The sequence below is a fragment of the Rhipicephalus microplus genome, chromosome 9, assembly GCF_043290135.1.
Source record: "Rhipicephalus microplus isolate Deutch F79 chromosome 9, USDA_Rmic, whole genome shotgun sequence".
NCBI lineage: Eukaryota > Metazoa > Arthropoda > Arachnida > Ixodida > Ixodidae > Rhipicephalus > Rhipicephalus microplus.
The window spans coordinates 11,864,147-11,886,653 of record NC_134708.1 but is presented as its reverse complement, the minus strand read 5'-3'; the positions used below and the strand labels follow the sequence as shown (position 1 = coordinate 11,886,653).

At 46.3% G+C, this 22,507-nt stretch overlaps 1 protein-coding gene across 3 annotated transcripts in view; it reads left to right on the top strand.

Annotated features, from left to right (window-relative positions):
- The window catches only part of LOC119164857 (trissin receptor-like), a 220,866-nt gene that overhangs the window by 145,095 nt on the left and 53,264 nt on the right, over positions 1-22,507 (top strand). The window contains exon 1 of one of the 3 annotated variants that reach the window (XM_075873140.1): positions 9,238-9,964. The exons of the other annotated variants lie outside the window; for them this stretch is intronic. The gene's annotated coding sequence lies outside the window, so the exon portion shown is untranslated. Of the gene's footprint in view, positions 1-9,237; positions 9,965-22,507 lie in introns of those variants that run through there. 3 annotated transcript variants of the gene reach the window in all.

Here is a 22,507-nt window from a genome sequence, read left to right as displayed (position 1 = left end):
ACAAAAGAGCCACTTACGTTGCTTTGCTTTAATGCAAGAAGTATCGTAAACAAAACACAGCAGTTGGAAGAACTGTTGCTTTTTTACGGACCTGACGTAGTGGTCATTACGGAAACGGGGCTAAACCCTGATATTCACGATTCAGAGATAGTGCCACCAGCATACGCACTGCTTCGTACAGATCGGGATGGCCGTGGCGGAGGCGTGGCCATCGCCATTAAACGGAACACGCCTTTTCATAAAGAAAGTGGCATTGCTGGTCACGAAAGTGTGTGGTGTTCAATCCTTATTAATAACGTCACTGTGTTGGTTGGTGGAGTATACCGGTTTCCGGGTGCTCCTGATGAATACCTTGTAAAGGTACAGAACTTTCTTTACGGCTGTGTAGGTGAGCGAACGAAACTAATACCTACTGGTAATTTTAATATGCCGGGAATAAACTGGGACACTTTTGCCATCATAAATACTGCTGTTGAAGGTTCAGATATACTTTTTGACATTATGTTTAGTCCCTCGTTGACACAGCTGGTGATAGAACCGACTCGCATCCACGGGTCGGCATGTTCAGTGCTTGATCTTGCATTTGTGTCTGGCTCATTAACACTACAAACAAGTATTGAAGAGGGAATCTCTGATCACAAGCTCATTTTGTTGACATTGCATGGCATGGGCGGCCGCGTATCACACGCAACGACGCGCATATCAGTTAGATTACTACAGAGTGAATGACGAAAGTGTTATAGATTTTCTTGAAGCGTCACAAGACGATTTCTTTAATACGTCATCGGGTGTCGTGGATCTATGGAATAAACTAAAATCTGGAATCACGCATAGTGAATTAACCTTCATACCTACTAAGCTAAAGAAAACTAAGCGTAAAACGCCGTGGATTACGAGAAACATAATCCACCTAAAGAGAAATGTACAACGACTACGCAAACAAAAAGAAATCCGCTGCGCTCAATGAGCTTTCACGCTACTTAAAAACATAAATAAAGATGGCAAGAGACCACTTTTTCTCAAGCACTCTGACTGAGTTTATGACAAATCAACCACATAAATTTTGAAAGTACTTATCAAAGCCAAATAGCATAGTAACCAAAATGGAAATTTCGGGTAGTCTTGTTGAAGATGCACGGATTATTGCAGGTGCTTTCAACATTTACTTCAAATCAGTTTTCACGTGTACGCAGCCTTCATTTTTACCATCGTCTAACAGTGAAAATCACATGCCAGAGTTAACAATAACAGAGTCTGGCATACTTAACCTGCTTCTTCAACTCGATGTCAAAAAATCTCAAGGCCCGGATGAAATTTCTAATGCTTTTCTTAAGCGCTATGCCGCTCAGCTAACCCCTTTTTTGCAAAAGATATTTTCCTTATCATTAGAAACAGCTGTACTTCCTGATGATTGGTTGTATGCAAAAGTAATTCCTATCCATAAAAGTGGGAACAAACAACTCATAAACACATACAGGCCAATATCACTGACAAGTACATGCTGCAAGCTAATGAAGCATATAATAAACGAAGCACTTTTGAACTATCTAGAGGAAAATAATCTGCTATATCCGAACCAACACGGTTTTAGAAGGAAGTTTCGACCACTACACATCTTTTAGAGATTACTCATGACTTTGCTTTAGCTATTGATTCTAGACTGCAAATATATGCAATATTTATTGATTTTTCTAAGGCATTCGACCGCGTTCTGCACTCGTTGCTCATACAAAAACTTGAATCATTTGGGGTTGACTCAAAAATCGTCCATTGGATTGCCGCTTATCTTTCCAACCGCACCCAGTGTGTTTCTTTTAATAATAGCGAGTCCGACCGTGCCGACGTGTTCTCTGGTGTTCCCCAAGGGTCCGTACTAGGACCAACACTCTTTCTCATATACATCAATGACATCTACACTGCTATGGAACCAGGTATTACAATGAGGCTTTTTGCAAATGACTGCGTCATATACTCTCCCACTAGAACTACAGAAGACCAGGTGAAACTTGACAAATCTTTAGAAAATATTGGGTAATGGTGTGAAAAACATGGTATGCAAATTAATACAGAAAAAAACATGTGCATTAAAAATTCCCATAGAAAGACACCACTTCAATTTCAGTACAACTTCTCTGGGGCAGACATAAAGCACGTAAATACAGTAAAGTACCTGGAGGTCACAATAACATCATCGTTAAAGTGGGATGTCCACATTAATCAAATTTCTGCACGTGCATTTAAACAACTAGGTTTTTAAAGGCGTAAACTAACCGGAACTTCTCCTCAAGTTAAACTAACAGCGTACAAGACACTCATTAGACCCATCCTGTAATATGCTGCTATAGTTTGGAACCCGCACCAAAAGAACATGATTGATGCATTGGAAAAAAAATTCAAAACCGGGCTCTTAGGTTTATTTTTTCAAAGTATGCCAGGCGGGAGTGTTTCCGCGCTGAGTTTGCAAGCACGTGTCGCAACTCTTGCTTGCCGACGACAATTAGCCAGCCTGAAATTTCTTTTTCTTCTTTCAAACAACCTGGTAAATTTAAATAAGCATGATTACCTTAAAGTTTCACACCGTCACTCCAGTAGAACTAACAATGACAAATGCATGCTCCCATTCCTGTCACGTTGTAACACGTTGAGGTATTCGTTTTTTTCCCGCAGCTATAGAGATGTGGAATGACTTGCCGAACGACGTTGTCAGTGCACAATCACCTGAGTCATTTTCATTGCTGTCAGAAAGTCATTTGGAGGCGTTGCAATAGATCCTGTGCTGTCTTCGCCGAAATAAAGGTTAAAAGAGTGTATTGCGCATGTGCTCCCACATTGCTGCATGTGCTTGGCCGCCTGCATCTGCATGTCAGTGTTACCGTTGATGTCATGCTGGGTACTTTTTTTCGGTGAAACACATGTGCATTGTTCATTTATTGCTTTATATTGTTATATCGTTATTTTTCTTTCCTTTTCATCTTTGCGATATGAAGCGTTGTTTGCTCTGTACGCCCTCTCTTGTATAGGCCTGAAAAGGCCCACAGTATTGAATAAATAAATAAATAAATAAATAAATAAATAAATAAATAAATAAATAAATAAATAAATAAATAAATAAATAAATAAATAAATAAATAAATACACAATAACTCACGCACAAAGCAATAGAGGCATAGCATAGCCCCGGTTTTTCATTTCGCTTGCCTTGTTTTCTTGTTTGCGTTGTTTTCACGAATTCCTGGGCCTTGGCATGGCCAACAGCCCTGTCTCTGTGCATTGGGCAAATTGAGCCCGCGGATGCCCTTGAGAGAGCTTGTTTGTGGATGGCCCGAGGAATTCGTCGGGTCATTGTTGATGCCATGTCCTTCCCTGAAGGCATCGAGTACTGGGAATATCAGCCATGATATCAAAGTTGTTAAGGGATGCCTATGAAGCGTCCTTCCGACGCAGTTTTATGTTTTATTCTTTTCAGAGATATCAAAGAGAAAAGGAGAGGAAGAGATAAAAGGCGCGCGAGATGCTTCACCGTGACGTCACATTAACACAACCAACAAAACGCTTCCAGTTATTTTCGGCTCTTTCGACCGCGAGCGCCCTCTTCCGATACCGAAGCCCCAAGGGAAAATTCTTTTTGCTCCTTCCCTGTCCTGTGTTTCAAGTGTTGCGCTGTTAACAAGCTCACGATGGCTCTCGTAAATTCTAGTAGCTGAGCGCGTTATGCATATGAACATGACAAGAGACACAAGAATAAAAGCGACACAAGATGATATATTACATCGGTGCTGTCTGTGAAGCGTAATCTAAAGAAAAGTACAATATTTGAACGGAAAGGGAACCACTGACCATATCTTACCACTGCACATCTATTTTGTAATCATGCATAACTCATACAGAATATCTCAGCATCAGTGAGCGCAATCGATAGCTGACTCACACTCTTGTCTTTCGATTTTATAATTTAAAGTTTTTCCGCAATTTTCCTCAAGTGGTGTGGCCCTAAGAACCAGCGCACACTTGAACTTGCGAGTGTATTTGAAATAACAAAGGCTAATTTGAAGGAGGTGACCCAGTATTCAATTGCTATCAGTAATGCTGAGGTGATCTGAGGTGAGTTAGGTCGGCAGTAATAAGAGTTTGTCAGTACCTTTCTGTCTGTTCAGAAATTTTACGTCTAGTCATTGTACCTTCAGTTGACAGACAGTGCTTGTGTCAGGTACTGTCTTGTGTAGCTAGAATTGATTGCGCCGGCCGCCCTGAGCTTATTACGACTAGCCCAATTCGATGCTTTACGATATCATAATGTGATAGCATTAGATGTCTTATAAAACACACAATTTTGTATTCGGCGACGTCGGCTTCAACACGACTGAGTCGAAAAATAACCAAGTGATGAAGTTCCTGGATAGTTCAATGATGACTTCACCGTATCAGTAAAATTTGTGACGTCATCATAACGGCAGCAAGATGTCACCATGACATTCAATAGCGTTACTATGCATATGAAGTCATCTCTAGACACGACACTTGACCAAAAATAGGCCGATCATAGAAACAGTGCGAAACCACGCGTGGTGCAGAAAGCTTTTCATGCTCTCCAATCCAGGAGAAAAAAAGGAAGCAAAAAGTAAAAGAAAATCTAGAGAGGGGTGAAGTTGGTAGGGAAGGGTGTTTCAGCTCCACTGAAGGGAAACCTGAGCAGGTGCGAAGCATGCAGAGTGCACCGGTATTTTTGACAGCTACACTTTTACTCATTACTGCATACTTACTCCCCACTGGTCTACTAACGCACCATTGCTTTTCAGATGTTTCAATAAGTGCTGTTTCAAGTATATGACTTTGACGTAGAGAAGCACGTTTGTGTCTGGTTTTTGATTAAAAACTTGAGCGCCTTGGTAAGTTTCGTCAAAGATTCTGACGCCACTGCTAAGCTAAACGTAATGTCTTAAGCAGCAACGACGACGAATCTCAAACTCACCGTATACATAGTATGAACCGATAGCATGTGGCGGGATTTACCAATTTTCGCGGTGTACACACATTTATGATGGACAGGGACGACGACATGACACGCTGACAAGTAGAGAACCTGAGGTGTAGGCCCCTCAGAAAAGGGTGGAGGTAAAGAGGTTGTGCGTACTGGGTCTGCTGCGACCCATTCTTAGTTAAAGCAGGGACGACGGAGGCTTCAGGTCACAGCAATGAGTAACAATTTATATTAAAATTCAGTACATACGGCAGGGTCGGCCCAGGGACACGAGATGGTGAGGTGGTGACCATCACAACCGATAGCAGCAATTGGTCAGCGCAGGTAGCAGCGTCGGTCCTTCTTCGCAACCGAGACACTGCTCTCTTTAACGGGCAGCGCACAGGTGGGCCACGCACACCGCCACTGCGTAACACGTGACACTATATACTTTGGATAGGCGGTATGTTTGGTTACCACAAGGTTAACCAGACACTTGTCTGACTGGCTGCCCTGCACTGGGTAAATGGGAAAAGAGAATAAACAGGCGAAAGAGTGATAGAGAGAGGAAGTGCAGAGGAACTGCAGAACCACGTTAGTTAAAGAGAACTTTGCAAAGGGTGTCTGGCAAGATTGATGAATCGAATGATTAGATGTAAATATTGGAATACGATTTTTTTTGCCTTCAGTCATCTTAGATGAATGCATAAGAGACCCCGTGAATTTTCATGTGGTCGTACTGTAGTGCGAGAGCTCTGTGCCATCTCGATATTTCAATGGCGTTGTCAGTGGTAGTGCTGTGTCACGTTTCCCCTGACAGTTGCTGTGCGTGTTTTTCCTCACCGATTAAATATGCATCTCATATTGCCAGCTCATAACCCATCAATATGCTCAATCTGCGACAGTGGTGCCCGCAATGCATGTGTTTTTCTTAAGGCATGATGTAAAGATGGTCACGCCTCCGTGCAATCAACGAAAATAATATAAACAGCCGTTGTACAATGTCAATGTCATTTGAGTCGCATTTACGCCATCATCTTTAAAGGCACGTGTCTGTTCCTAATGTACTTTTTCTGAATACCACCTTTGGCTGCAAGTTGCTTTCACAAAAGCATACGCTTCATTAATCGAATGACTGACAGTGCGGCATGCGATGTTTGCGGCACCGATGAAAATATCAAACACCTGCTGTGTCACTGCCCTCGACTAGCCTCAGAGAGACAACTGTTTGCCAACGCGTTGCGGCGACTGGATGATTGGCAACTTTCTGTTCGGGTGGCATTACAGCACCGTCCACGTCTCTCGACAACCCACAAGGCATTGAAAGCTCTCTTGTGTTTTTTGAGGACGATTTGTTTGTGTGAACGCTTCCTACTTGCGCAGTAGCACTTTTAGGTGTGAAAGATTGTCTCAGTCCTTGAGAAGACGAGGACAACAAGAAAGAGACACTGCGCACATTGTTGTCTTCGTCTTCACCTGCGCTAAGATAATACTGCCTTTTCTAAATGCTTCAACAAGCCCTCATCACTGCACTTTTAGCGGCGAGGCTCCTTAGAGACTCTGCTTGTCGGCGTCTCCTGTCTGGACAGCGTGTCACGTATGGTCACGGTTTGTCATAAAAAGAACGAGTACTATGTGCCACAACGAGTAAATCTTACTACTCCCTACCAGTCCACTAAAAATTATTGCTGAACTTCGTCTTGCGACAAATCGACTGTTGGCCACACGCAGCCAAGTGGAGCCTAAAGAACGAAGCTGTGACAAATCCGTGTATTACCCATCGTGCCCATGCTGACCAAACATGCGCGTTGCAGTTTTCACTGCACTATAGCGCCAGATTTACCTCTAGCTTAATGATAGAAAATTCTGTTGAGAGTCAAGCCTGATAACACTATCCTGTACCACACTATGGTAAGTCAGTACGTAAGAATAAATAGGCGCTCCGCCCCAGTACTGCATCAAACCGGTCATTCACGTGTGTATTAGAGAAATGATAGGCGATATCCATTCTAACCATAAGCCTTTTTTGGGTTAGAGTGCAAATACTACGCATAATATCCGTTATACGGTGGTCTTTTGTGTTTAGCTAATCAGTGAAGTAGGAGTTTTTGATAAAATTTGCCAAGCACCAAAATTTTTCGACCGCTAGCTGTCAGAATGAACAAGTGCCTGCACGGTGGAGTATTCTGCCTATATTACGTGAAAGATCCTGACGTAACGTAAATAAGGTACAGTACATAGTGGCACAGTTATGAGAATTCTGCCTTGGTACGACGGTGACCGCCGTGGGTGGAGGTTTTTTATTGTTAGGCTGTAACCATCTAAAGGCCGATAAGCTTAAGCGTTATTCAGGTTTTGACGCATCTAGGATAATAAGTGCAATGAAAGAAAGAGGTTGTTTTTCCTCTGCCCGCTGGATGATTTTATTAAAACCTGCGCTACCAAAAAACTCATTGATTTCCGTAATTCATAGCAATGTTCGTGCGGTTAATATATTATGTGTAAAAAAAAAGGGTTGACGAAGAAGAAAATAGTGCCTGACGACTGCTCATTCACTTCAACATCGCGAGAATCGTAAGCATCGTTACGGCAAGTGGATCTTTACAGCGACTGACAAGACGTTGAAACAATTGATCAACGTGAAAACTTTAATTCGCGTATTGCACAGACGGCCCCTCACAATGAAGAAATTACTCGGACATTGGCCTGAGATGCATTTTCAGAAAAAAGGCGAACATATTCCTGACAGACTTCTTAGTGGAGACCGGGCTGGATAAGCGCCCGTGAGAGACAGCCAGGGGTTGACATATGTGAAACGATGTGTTAGGGCATATACCGACAGTAGAAGGGAAATGTGTGCGTGTGAACATATTATGACTGTGTTAACTGCTGCAAGCAAAGTGTACAATGGCGTGATATTTCAACTGGTTTCAGTGATCTATTATGCTTATATTTCTTTTTCTGATTGTCCATTCTTGAGTAACGTTCAGTATTATTCTTTTATGTTCTTTCGCTGCAGAACTTATTGATAAGAAGTAGCCGAGGCAATACGGTCCTCAACCTTTCCCCAGCAAAATGGCTAGAAAAGAACAGTACAGAACAGAACGTGGTAACTTAACACTCGTGAAGTTCCAGATTTCTACAGCGTTTACAAGTTGCTGAAGAGTCTAATAACACTGCATGAGGGATTCCATATACACTGAAGCCATACAGGCAAAATACTCAACCTGTGCAGCTTGGGGTGCCTTTGAAGTGCCTATAAATCACCGTACGAGTTGAAAAGGCTTTAATATGTTTGACGTCAAAGCGACGCAGCAGCCTTAAAAGAGTTCGGGCATAAAATTCCAAAGCATAGTGCAGCTTTCATTTCTGCCCAATTAGCGCGTTATTTCACTGTGAAATTAGCAGTAAAGAGAGGCTTCATATTACTTTTTATTGAGAATTCTCAAATAACAGTCTACTTTAATAAACGCTTCATTGATTGCCCCCCCCCCCCCCTTCTCCCGAGAGACGGAATCTGTACTGCGTGTTTTTCCCTCAGGCAACTTTCAAAACTTCTGGTGTTTTGCACCCGTGTCAAGCAATGCTCATTTGTAAAGAAGAAAGCAATTGTTTAATGTGGGCCGGTGAATGATAAAACATTAGAGAACCTGCATGCACTACGCTCATTGTCACAGCGCCTGAAAAAGTGTTACCTTTCTTTGGCATATCAAACAAGTCTCAGCTTTTCCCCTTTTTTCTTTTTCTTTCGAGTGTCCAGACTAAGCCTTACAAAAGCAAATCGCAGTTCTAGACAGCTCTCTTCCTCGTTTACTATCTGACATGACTTGACAGTTTCCGAAAGTGAAGAACGTAAGAAGAAAAAGTAACAAGGAACCATGGCCGGGCGGAGTTTGGAGTGTCATTTTTTTTTTACTTACAAGCTGTCAATTGAAGTTCCAGCTCTGAATTGTGCAAGATTTCAGTTGAAGTTCCAGCTTTGAATTGTGCGAGACTTCAGGCGGCTTTTCATTCATGCTCGCGTATCAAGAAAAGTCGAGGCGAGTTGCGTTGTTGCGAGGGCACCGCGTTATAACACGCCGTCGATAGATGGCAGCACCACGTCGCTCGCGCGTCACCGTGCCTCCACCTCCCTAATTTTTTTCCCTCTTTTCCCCCTTTGATTTCCTGGCTCTGCGCGCCAGCGGGCACTGGTGGGATGGCCAGATCGAAAAACGAAGGGGCGGCGACGTGGTCGCCACAGAACTTTTTGCGCGCTCGCGCGCTCCTCCGAAGTTATCGGAGCGCTCCCGTGCAGCCTAAAAGTTAATCACCAAGATTCGAAGACAGCTCGCCGGCTGCCCCCGCGTAGTTAGGATTCTTCTTGCGCTGCAATCAGACTTCGAGTCTTTCCTCAATCAAAATATCTCCATCCGCTCACGTGCCTCGAGAATTGGTGGCTAAACCGTCGACGTTCCTGTCATCGGGTGGCGACCGCTGACACTTTCAAGCTAAGGTGTCGTCGTGGTGTGTGCGTACATTTTTCACTGAAGGTCAAGTTCAGTCTCAAGCATATCAAATTTCCACATTTTTTTTTTATGGAAAGCGAATACCCCAAGGAAAAACTTCCGTTACCCGCATGCCTTGAATTGCCGTGCTTGGTTGGTGCTTTCACTGTATAGTTACAACATTTACCGTCTTTCTCTATTAGATTATGACGGTGCCTTGACTGTTACTGAGCCTTGCGAGAAATACCCGAAAAAAAGGACGTGCAGTGCTGCGGAAGTTGTCTTTGTGTCGTGCGTTCGCCTTGGACCTTCGAATGTGCGTGATGCACCGAACGAGCGCCCAGCCGTCGTGGTGCGCAAAGCGTGTAGCCAGACGCCGTCAACTGTGGTGAAAGCTCAGGGAGTGCCTACGTGTTGTGAATTCTGAGCGTCACTGACGACGCAGTGAGAACAGGAGAAATCTTCGTCAAAAGCGCGGAGGGACGTTGGGATACCAGGAGCCTGACGCCGGTGTCGCTTGGTAAGTAAACAATCTAAGTGTTGCTTTAAGTAACTGTCCTTAACCTGACCTGCTCGTCACTGTTTCCAGATGCGACCGAGTTAACAAGCAAATGATCATCACAAACGAAGCCCTGAAAGAGAAGTGTGGCAGTTTGGGCTATTTGGTATGACATGACGATAGTTATAGCGCGAGAACAGAATGACGACAAAGAGGCAAGAAGGACGCTGGTGTCTTTCTTGTCTCTTTGTCGTTGTTCTGCTCTCGCGCTATAACTACAGCCTAAAAGAGAGGCATGACTTTCGCGAAGATGACCAAAAGTGGAAATTTCATGAATTTGCGATTTTTGGAAATATTTCAGGTTATAATAAAGTTGTCACTGAAAAACGAAGGATCAGGCACGCATGGAAGGGGGGAGTGAAGGAAGCCCCCCTCCCCTCCTGCTGATATTCTTCCAGTCGTCTAAGTTTTTCGGCAACATTTTTTTTTACTGTTTGCCATGCAAAGTTTTTTCAACAACTGAGTTTTGCCTCTCCCGCCTTTCCACCTTCAAAAAAAAATTATGGCTACGTGTCAGTGAAGAGAGTTGAAAAGAATACTTTAATTATTTTATGCAGCCAAAATATGCACAGCTTTGAACTAAAGGAGATACTTTTTGCATGATTAACGCTGCTTGCCCCGCCGCGGTGGTCTAGTGGTTAAGGTACTCGGCTTCTGACCCGTAGGTCGTGGGATCGAGTCCCGGCGACGGCGGTTGCATTTTCGGTGGAGGCGGTAATGTTGTTGTCCCGTGTACTCAGATTTAGATGCACGTTAAAGAACCCTAGGTGGTCAAAATTTCCGGAGCCCTCCATTACGGCGTCTCTCATAATCATATGGTGATTTTTGGACGTTAAACCCCACGTATCAATCAATTAACGCTGCTTGTTGATTCCCGAACGTATGTTTAACTCGACTATTAAGTTTTTCACAAACTCGGTACTGGTGAACGACGAACTCGTATTTATAAACGCGACCATCACTGAACTAACTCTATTTGCGAGAAAAAATGCAAATAAGTTTGAAGAACGAGACAAGTGACTGGACGATTGTACAAGCAGCTCGGCAAAAAAAAAAAAAAACCAATACAATTATTATAGGTGAAACTGCAACTGTGTAGCTATAGCAGACGTGTGCTCAGGTTTTGAAGTCTTTATTCAGCTGCGAATATTGTGCAGTACCTATTCCTCACGTTCATCTGAGTCTGTCAAACGATACGTCGTGACAGTTCACGGTTTGAAACCTTCCAGGTGCACATGGTAAACGCTGCTATGCGTGCCAGAGTTTTATGTGCACCCTCTAAGTTTACTTTCTTTCCTAAGTATTTTCTTCCCTCCACTGCCTTGTAGGGTAGCAAACTGTATGCAGCATTATTAACCTCCATGTCTTTCTCTTGCCCTTTTGGCCCTCTATTGCTCGTGCTGCCGATTCAGCTTAGCTGCAGAAATTTCAGAGGCTCAGTTAGCTTTATAATATTGCTGTTAATAATAGTAACATCCAGAGTTTTGCGTCCCGAAACCACGATATATGATCACGAGGGACGCCGTACTGGTGGGCTGCCGATATTTCAACATCCGATGTTTCTTAACGTACACTGATATCACACAGCAGACAGGCTTCTAGCATTTTTCCTCCTCTGAAATGAAACCGCCATGGCGAGAATCGCACCCACGACCTTTGAGACAGCAGCTGAGCAGTGTGATCTCTATACACCATTTTGGCGAACGTGATGCTTAAACCGTGCACAGCGACTTTGTTAGCGTATGACAGGTTTCCAATAGCCTAAATTTACCAGCAATACTAGTATTATCTGTCAAGGTTTTGGGGGCCAAAATCCCGATGTAATTATGAGGTACGCCATTGTGGGAAATTTCAATTAAGGCCAACCACCTCACGTTCCCTAACATAAACCGAAAGCTAAGCACGTGAGTTAGAGAAGAACGAACCGGTGCCCTTTTTGCTACCCGTTTAGATTATATTTACCAATTTGATGTGATGTGGCGGCTCGGCACGCATATGGGGTCGAGTGTCATTTCGTGCTTTATACTCATGGCAAAAGACGAGCTTGCGGATGGATTTCCGTGCTGCCATAATGGGCGTTAGACCTTGCTGTTTTTTCGCTTAACAAGTGACAAAAAACAAAACAAAACAGTGGACGTATGGTGGACGTACACACACGAAGAACGGTGGACCTGTATTCGGTCGACGTATAGGTATGAAAACAGTTTGGTTGGTGTATTCGGTTTTACTTTATCCATTCACATACCGAGATACAAAAAAAAATAAATGAAATCACTGCTGAAGCACTCTGTACAAATGCTGAAACAGCGAAATCTAAAACGTGCAGCCCCAGTGTTAAGCAGCGGGTGCAACCCGACGCTGCACATCAGCCTTTCACAATTATTGTTTACATGTATGTGCTTTTAATGAATGTAGGCACATGTTTGGCTTGGATTTACTACAGTGTTCATTACTCATGCCACACATTGTGCCTGCCAGAATCACGGTGATGGAAGAGTGTAATGAGTGGTAAAATTCGTTTCGCAATGCGTTAATCATAGTGGTCGTCCTCGAACTACATGCGGCCACACACGTTGTTGCCGAAGCCAAGGCACCGCTGGAGACACGCCCGCCGAAACCGGACGGACGCCCCGGCAATCGTGCTCCCACAATCGTCACGTTGACGTTGCTGAGCCCGCTAGGCGCTTGTCCTGCACGGCACTTTGCAAGCGTTGGACATCGCTAGTTAACGCAGCGGCGTGGTTTGCAGGATCCGTCCACTACTGGTGCTTTCACTACCGTTCGCGATTTAGCGCAAAAGCTGCCGGATAATCGGTACGTGGTTGCTGCGTGCACTCGGCCTCCCAGACCTGTTTTGGAGCCCGCACTGCACCTTCGACCCTTCGAATGCGAGCTCACTCACATTACCACTTTCGGCGCTCCTCTGGAGTTGTCCGTAGCATACCATGTGGAAGGTTTCAGGAGAAACTGTTGCGCTCAGCGCCACGACTGCGACGGGATGGACGACGTCGTTCACAACGCAGCCAACGGGGTGCGTGCTTAGATACGACGCTGGGAATGACGCAATCGATAACACAGTCAATGAAGACCGCTCGTGAAACTACTGCCGGACGGATTTTCGTTTCTGCTAGAGATATACACAGCTTCCGCTGTAAAAGTTACTGAACAGTCCGAAACGAATCCGGGACATGTGGCTGTTCCAACAGGGACGGGGCGCGACTCGGGACGATGTACAAAAAGCCGGAACAGTCCCGTGAAATCCAGGAAGGTTTGGTAACACTACTTACACCCTGTCGTGGCTCTGATACATAAACCCGAGCGACTGTTATTCGTAGTAGTAACGTCTGCCTACACCACCGAGACGCTTCGCGCATGCGCAGTGTGTGAGCTGCTAAATCACTGCACAACCACACACGCTTTTGTCGAAAGCGTTCATCCGATGACGCGGTGCGCATGCGCGATAGCATAATAACGCCGTCGCAAAGGTACTGAGCACGGGCTGAGGTCCTCCTTCATGTTAGTAGATGTCGCTGATAGTACCGAGATGCACGGTGTTGAGCTGCACCGTGCTGCGCTTAAAATCAATGCAGTAGTGAAGTTTAGTCGTTACATATACATATAGTTAGTATGTAACTTTGTAAGTTATGGGCCTGTCGATACAGGTGGATGGCAAGGATACGGGTAGATGGATACAGGACGCCCGTTCAAGAAGATGCCCTCCCATCCATTCATGCACGTGCCCTCATGTTCACGCCAACTGCGTTCATGACTCGTCTCCGCGTTTTCCGTCAGCGACTTTCTTTTTTGCTTGCGTGAAACGTGAGTAGATTGTTACTTTGACGGCTTGCATCAAAGTGCTCCTTCTGGCACACAAAGACTAACGAAAATTCGGCAGATCCCACGTACCTGAGATCGACGTCATACGAGGCACGTGGAGGGAAGGTGACCGCAATGCAATTTTTATTTATTGAGCGACACGTCATGAAGTGACGCTAAATGTAATCCAATTAGTTATCTCCTGTTTTATCACTTACATGTAAATATTTTGAACTACCATAAGTTTCAATAATAATTTTCATTAGGTTCATTTTGTTTTGTTCGCTTGCTGTTTTTACTTTAGTTGCCAATCTTTCTTATATATTTTTATACATGAATTCACAGGAGGTCCCCCTGACAGTTTTTATTTTGGGACCTCCTTCTGTATTATATCAAGTTTTACTTGCACTGTATTGTACTGAATAAAAGGGCCATGGTGCTGCCAAAAAAATGTATCTACAAATGTTCCACGCACAGACCTACGTAGATGAGTTGCACTTGTTTATATTACCAGTTGTTTGCACTAGCGCAACGATGGCAACTGGAACATGCGTATTAGCACACCAAAAGCTGATATGAAGCGCTGATGCTCGCGAGGGTGCTGGTCCTGGACCCTGCTAAATCAATCAACTTCAGCGCATGGCAACTAACCACAATTGGCGTTAACCCGACGTGATGACTCAAAGGAGTACGTGTGATGTTGATGAAATTGAGTAGGCAGCACTGCAACCACTATTGACGTTTCACGAAGATTAGCGTCTGTTTGAAAAGTAGTTCGGAGACCTGGCGTAGCTCTGGGGTAAAACGCTTCATTGCCACGCAGAATGCTTGCATTCGATTCCAGCTGGGACCCTGGCATTTAGTCTTTGCATTCGTCGGGTCGACGCTACCAATGTGAAGTATTTCTTAATGCTTGCGCGTTAAAATTGCCCATGTCTGTTCTCGTCATTCCATGGTAGATACTGAGTGCCAATCACCTGTGGTACATACACGCATATCTGTGGCACATACTCACCGTGGGTATGTGCCACTGTCTGGCGGGAAGTGTTTGACGACGTACGCGACGGGATTGTGACATTATTGACGTATTGACCAGCATGTCATATTCGTCAAACTATCTTACCTTCCCATGCTAATTTTGGTTCACGCCACGTTAAGGGGGAGGGGGGGGGGCACGAGAGCACCTAAACGTAGGAGTCTAGACAGAAAGATAATCTGATAGATACGCCCAAAGTCAGTGAATTTCACTAAGAAATGATTCGCACTAAAAAAAAGAAATATTAGGTTGTTCAGCAAAGCATGGCGCAACTACTGACAGGAGAATGATTAGAAGGACACACATGTGCCCATCTCAATATTTGCGTGGTGGACTTGTGGTTCAACATGCATCACCAGCTCGCAACAATTTTCACGTTACTGCTATCAAGTTTGTAATGTCTTTGTAAATAACTGATTTCAAAATTGAGCACGTCGGTGACGTTTCTTCATATGAGTATCGCGTGAACATTCTTAGCAACTAAGTTTTCATAATCGGCGTGAATTGACATGATACTGCTTTGCTCATTTTCGGCATGCATACCTTGCGGAAAATCATTAGGCAATAGTATAAAGAGACAAACATATAACTTCAGGTGCGTGTGCAATCGCAGAGCTTAGGTGGCATGTTGGATAACCAAAAAAAAAAAAAAAATGTACCCACAGTGGCATAGTCGTTGAAACTTTGTTGCATATTGTCACGGGGTCGTGTCGGTGACGAAGCAACGGCTTGTTTAAATTGAAGCTGTTTATTCGGGCTGAAGTTGTGGCCGGTTAACGGATGGTTAGATTACAGCGATGTACACTGGCACTGAATGCGGTCAAAATATTGTTGGCAGTTGATCAACTGGCAAACGCTGTAGCATGTCGGCAATCGTATACATGTGCCATCCAATATTTCAGCACTATGGCTAGTGGCAACGTCGGTCCCAGGAAATCTGTAGTGTTCGCGTTGTGGGCGTAATCATAGCAAAATGATCCACGACAGCCCTGAAGCTTCTTGAACATGGCAAGCGTGGTTGGCACAGAGGGTTAGTCATACGGGGCGACAGTAACACTTGAGGAAGGAATGTTGCATTGCCCCCATCTAAAAAAAGGCCTTGTCCCCACGCTTTTACGAAACATAAAATTAAAATAAATAATAAGCACAGGTGGTCCCAACTCTCTTCAACTTCGCGGTGCATGTCCCACTGATGATGGAGTAGTCGCCTCCGGTGTCGACGAGAGCTGTGACGTTGTGGCCGTGGGTGGGAATGTCGAAGTCGCCAATTCATAGCCTCGCGATGTGGTTCGGTCGCGATGTCGGATCACGGCTGCAACGGTTTGTACTGATGTATCGACGTTGCGTCACCACGTCTTCTTCTGTCGGCGAAGTTTCGACGTCGGGACTACGTTGAGGTGGCGGCGCGTTCTTGAAGTTTTGTCGTGGCGTTGTAGTCGGTGGCGGAAGATCTTCGGTTGTCTGTTGTACAGCAACCGCACCTCGATCGGTTGCTGCTCTTAGTTTTCTGAAATCGGGCTAGGCGACATTCCCCGGGTCGGGGCAACGTACGGCTGGCGGTGAGGCGACACGTATACTGACCGGGTGAAGGTAAACGGGAAGATCTTCGGGGCGTTCGCGGTGTTGCTGCGAGGTAGTCGGTGATGTCACGCGGCTTTTCATTATGCTATGGACACAGTGCGTCGATGGCGAAACAACGCAGTGCCATTTAGCGGTACTGACAGTGGCGGCAGGTGTGGCCAGCTTCTCCGCAGTGGTAGCATAGATGTCGGCGGCACAGCAGACGTCGGTTTTCTCGGAGCGTTTCACTGGCCCGCGGATGGATGTGATGTCACCGGTGGCGGCAGCGTCTGGCAGCGAAACTGGAATGGTACGGCTTCTTCACGTAGGCGTGGAGGGGGAGCGTGTAGCATTGGAGTACTGCAGCGTTGCCCATTGCTTGCGAATGTGGCGGTTCAGAGGTGCATATCGATAGATCGATCGCGGGATTTATTCCCGAACGACGTCGGCAATGAAGTCCACTTGCGGTTGTGTGTAAGGTAATGGCTTCTGCGGTTCCTCCCACAGGATTGTTCGTATCGTATCGCACAAGTCGTTGAAGCCGCGAGCATGAAGACCTGGGTTGCCTTGCATCATTCGGCGATTGTACTGGCGGGTTCGCATCTTCAGCGTCTTTTTTGATTGCTGTTGCATCGAACAGAAATTCCTGGATGGTCGTCGGTGGGTTGTGGGTCAACTTGGCAGAGAGTTCTAGCTTGAAGCCTCGCATGAGAAAATGAACTTTATCCTCGAGCATGTCGGGGTCGGCGTGACAAAACCACTGCATAATCACTTCAACGGAAATGGTCACGTTCTTGTTCTGGAGATCAACTACCCTCGTTTCCAGCAACGTAGTGGCCCTTTCTTTGCGAGATTCGCTCCTGAACGGTCCTTAAATGTGTCATGGAAGTAATTCCAGAATTGAAGTTCAGACTGTCGATTATCGAACCAGGTCCTTGCTGCGTCTTCAAGGCAAAAGTAGACGCGATGCAGCTTCTTTTCCGTGTCCCAGTAGTTGAAGGTGGCCACTCGGTCATGGGTCTCCAGGCAGTTCCGACCGGTGGACCGTTCTGCGGTGCGGTGAAATAAAAAATTGCCTGAGTACCTGCAGGCTAGTGCGAATAGTATGCGTGTGGTTGAATTCGCCTGATAAGTGCCTTTCATTTTCGAATTCTTGGCTATATATATATATATATATATCCTACTTCTACTTCTACTCCTACTTCTAAATTCACGTATAAACCCAAAAAATGGGATGGAGGGAAGGCCGCTGTGATAGCTCAGTGGTTAGAGCATCGAACGCGTTATTCGAAGGTCGTAGGTTCGATTCCTGCTCACGGCTGGTAATTTTTTCATCCACTTTTCTTCCTTCTTTCTTCTTATTTACATTCCATTGGTTCTAATAACTTCCCCTGTACATTCCTTGGCATTACTGTCTGTTAGATCTCATTAATATTGTGTTAAAACACGGAAAAACGAGCCCTTTGGTATATACTTCTTTCCCTTATTATATATATATATATATATATATATATATATATATATATATATATATATATAATCTAACACACAATAATGCCAAGGAATGTATAGGGGTATAGGGGAAGTTATTCGAACCAATGTAATGTAAATAAGAAGAAAGAAAAGTGGGTGAAAAATAACTTGCCTGCTCACGGCAAGTTATTTTTTGACCCACTTCTCTTTCTTCTTAATTACATTACATTGCTTCTAATAACTTCCCCTATTCACCCTTTCATAAACACCTCCCTGGCCGCCGCCATAGCCCTCCTTGGGCTGTGCAAATTGGCACGTCCCCTCGAAAACGCACTGACAACGCTGCGCCCTTAGCCTTTGTACACCCGCGCACAGCCCATTATGGCGGTGTTTTTTTTCCTTCCTGTGAAAACGTGTATACATTCCTTGCCATTATCGTCTGTTAGATCTCATTAGTATTGTGTCAAAACACGGAAAAACGAGCCCCTATGTATACACTTCTTTCCAATATATATATATATTGTAGCATTGATATTTGGCACAGGCCGGAACGCCAGCTGAAGAAGAGAAGGAAGAGTGTTGTTGCTGCTCGCGCTCGCTCCGCTTGACAGCTGGTCGGTTCTACCGCTACGTTTTCCACAAAGTAAACGTCTCTTCTGCTCACCACTAAAGGTGTACTATCAAGTGGTGGAGGTGCTGGGTACCTTTTTCCATCCTGGAACTCCGCAACCGAACTCTACCTTCGCCATCAACAATGTCCATCGACGCTGCACAGCAGACGGCTCCTACATCTCCACCTGTCCACTGTCCCGGCGTCCCGAGAGAGCGAGATCCAGACATCTTCAACGGCACCGATGAGCAGGACGTCGAGGACTGGCTCTCTTCGTTCGAACGAGTAAGCGTCAACAACAGGTGGGACGAAAACGACAAACTGGGCCGCGTCCACTTTTACCTCAGAGGAGTAGCAGAGCTCTGGCTCAACAACCACGAAGCCGAGCTTACCGACTGGGCCACTTTCAAGACCACCTTCGCGGACGTGTTTGGCCGACCGACAGTGCGCAAGCTCCGTGCAGAACAGCGCTTGCGGGATCGCGCCCAACTGTCGGGAGAGGGTTTCACGTCCTACATTGAGGACGTCGTAGGCCTCTGCCGTCGCTTTGATCCTGACATGTCGGAAACCGCCAAGGTAAAACACATTATGAAGGGCATCGAGGACGATGCCTTCCACATGCTGGTGGCTAAAGACCCGCAAACAGTTTCGGAAGTCATCCAACACTGCCAAAGTTTCGATGAGTTGCGAAAACAGCGCATTTCAACGCGACGGCCTACTTTCGACATGACCAGCACGCCAGCATTGACCGTTGGTGCAATATCTCCAGAACAGACTGTATTGACCCCGCAAATCCAGCAATTTATCCGAGAGGAAGTGGCACGCCAGTTGTCCCTTGCCCCCTTGCTTCCCAGCAATACGCATGGGCTGACCTCGTCACTGCGCCAAACCATCGAAGAGCAAGTCTGCGAGGCACTTCCCCCCACGTACCAGCCACCACCTGTGTCCGCTCCCCTGACTTACGCTGACGTCGCGCGAAGGCAGGTACATGCGCCGTCAAACGTCGTCGACCCTGCCCACCAAGCGAACGCCTTCTACGCAACACACGTACCGGCAGGCTCGCATGTTCCCATTTACCGCCGTCCTTCAACGCTTCCCAACAACCCTTGGCGTACATCGGATAACAGACCTATCTGTTATTACTGTCGTCAGCCTGGCCATGTTGAGCGGTTCTGTCGCCGGCGCGTCCCTCACTCAGGCATTATTGATGGCACCTACGGCTACGCCCCCACAGAACCACCACAGACGCTGCCGTTCCATGCAGCTTCGGACACTTCTCCGCCGAGCCGCCGCGCCTTCAACCCACGCCGATCGCCTTCCCCGCGCCGACGTTCGCCTTCACCAATGCTTCGGCGTGCACCACCTGCCCAAACGGAAAACTGACCATCGCAGTTCCGGAGGCAAGAACTGCGCCACCGTCGAACTCCACAAGGCCTCGTTCTCTACCGAATAATGAAATAACTGTCTTGATTGAAGGTATCCCCGTTCAAGCATTAATAGATACCGGAGCTGCCGTGTCTGTATTGAGTGAAGCATTGTGTCGCAAGTTAAGAAAAGTTACGATTCCGCTTTCTGGTCTCTCCCTTCGTACGGCAACAGCGCATCACGTGAACCCTTCTATGACGTGCACGGCTCGGTTAATCATCCAGGGCGTTCTGTACGTGGTTGAATTTATCGTGTTTCCGCACTGCTCACACGACGTCATATTAGGCTGGGACTTCCTTTCCACACATCATGCCGTTGTTGATTGTGCCCGGGCCGAACTAGAATTGTCATCGCTCTCCGACGACGATTATAATAAGCCTTCTATTTCTCGTGTTGTCGTCGCCGCGGAGACTGATATTCCACCCATGTCTTCTGTTATTGTGCCGATCTCGTGCGACCATGCCGCTTTTTCGGACGTCATGTTCACGCCGTCAGAAGACTTCACTTCTCGAAAAAACGTTCTTCTGCCTTTTGCTCTTCTGACGGTCGAAGCCACTTGCGCAAACATTTATGCCACGAATCTCCTTTCTGTACCAGTCACCCTATTCCGTGGCGAATGCATCGGCCGCCTTGAGGACATCGATTGTGTTTGCACCAGTCAACTGCCCTATCAAGCAAAAAGCCTTGAGATCGCCAGTGTTACTTCCGCTCTCACATCCGCCACCTCTTCCCTCGACGTCTTCCTTCCATCGATTGATCCTGACCTTCCTGTTGACCAACGAACTCAACTCTTGACACTTCTCGACCACTTCCGCTCATCGTTCGACTTCAAACAAACCAGTCTGGGCCGAACATCTGCAATTGTCCATCGTATTGACACTGGCACCCACGCACCATTGCGTCAGCGTCCATACCGGGTCTCCCACGCCGAACGCCAAGTTATAGACGATCAAGTGTCTGATATGCTCAATCGTGGCGTTATACAGCCGTCTAACAGTCCGTGGGCCTCCCCGGTGGTACTGGTCAAAAAGAAGGACGGGGGCATCCGATTCTGTGTGGATTACAGGCGCCTTAACAAGATCACGCGCAAAGATGTTTATCCGCTCCCCAGAATTGACGACGCTCTCGACTGTTTGCAAGGTGCAGAATTCTTTTCTTCGCTGGATCTTCGATCGGGATACTGGCAGGTACCCATGGATGAAGCTGACCGCGCCAAGACTGCGTTTGTAACTCCGGACGGCTTGTACGAGTTTAACGTGATGCCGTTCGGCCTTTGTAACGCCCCAGCCACCTTCGAGCGTCTGATGGACAACATACTTCGAGGCCTTAAATGGCAGACGTGTCTTTGCTATTTGGACGACGTCGTCGTTTTTTCAAAAGACTTCGATACCCATCTTCTGCGCCTCGCAAGTGTCCTGCATTGCCTTACACATGCTGGGCTCCAACTAAATTTGAAAAAGTGCCATTTTGCCGCCCGGAAGCTCACCATCTTAGGGCATGTTGTCAGCAAGGACGGCGTTCTACCTGATCCTGGAAAACTCCGTGCTGTCGCCCAGTTTCCGAAGCCATCGACACTTAAGGAACTCCGGAGCTTTATCGGCTTATGTTCATACTTTCGCCGATTTGTCCGTAATTTTGCATCTGTCATGGCCCCTTTAACACGGCTACTTTCTGACACCGAGGGCATTTCGGCGTGGTCTTCCAATTGCGATAAGGCATTCGCGAAACTACGTCAATTGCTGACATCTCCACCGATTCTCCGTCACTTTGATCCTGATGCCCCTACAGAAATACACACCGACGCAAGTGGAGTCGGACTTGGCGCTATTCTTGCTCAACGCAAGTCTGGATACGACGAGTACGTCGTTTCTTATGCCAGTCGCACTCTTACTAGGGCTGAACAGAATTATTCAGTCACAGAAAAAGAATGTCTAGCCATCGTCTGGGCAATCACAAAATTTCGACCCTACGTCTATGGCCGTCCATTTGACGTCGTGACTGATCACCACGCCCTCTGCTGGTTATCGTCACTAAAAGACCCATCTGGCCGTCTCGCTCGTTGGGCGTTACGCCTCCAAGACTATGATATCCGTGTCGTCTACAGGTCAGGCCGCAAACATTCAGATGCCGACGCTCTCTCCCGCTCTCCACTTCCCCATGAACACGGAAGTACTTCTGTATCCAGCCTCGATGCTGTGGCACTTTCGTACGCGGACATGCCCTATGAACAGCGCCAAGACGCTTGGATAGCCTCTATGATAGAGTTACTGTCTCGGCCGTCCCAAGTTACGCCCAATCGTTCACTGCAGCGCACAGCTCGACACTTTACCATCCGCGATGGACTCCTGTACCGTCGCAACTACCTTTCTGACGGCCGCAAGTGGTTGCTTGTGATTCCTCGCCACCTACGTGCCGACATTTGCGACTCTTTTCACGCGGATCCTCAATGCGGCCACGCCGGTGTGATAAAAACGTATGCACGTCTCCGGCTGCGGTACTATTGGCGCGGAATGTACCGCTTTGTCCGACAGTACGTGCGTTCGTGCTCCAAATGTCAACGCCGAAAAAGCCCACCACACATAGC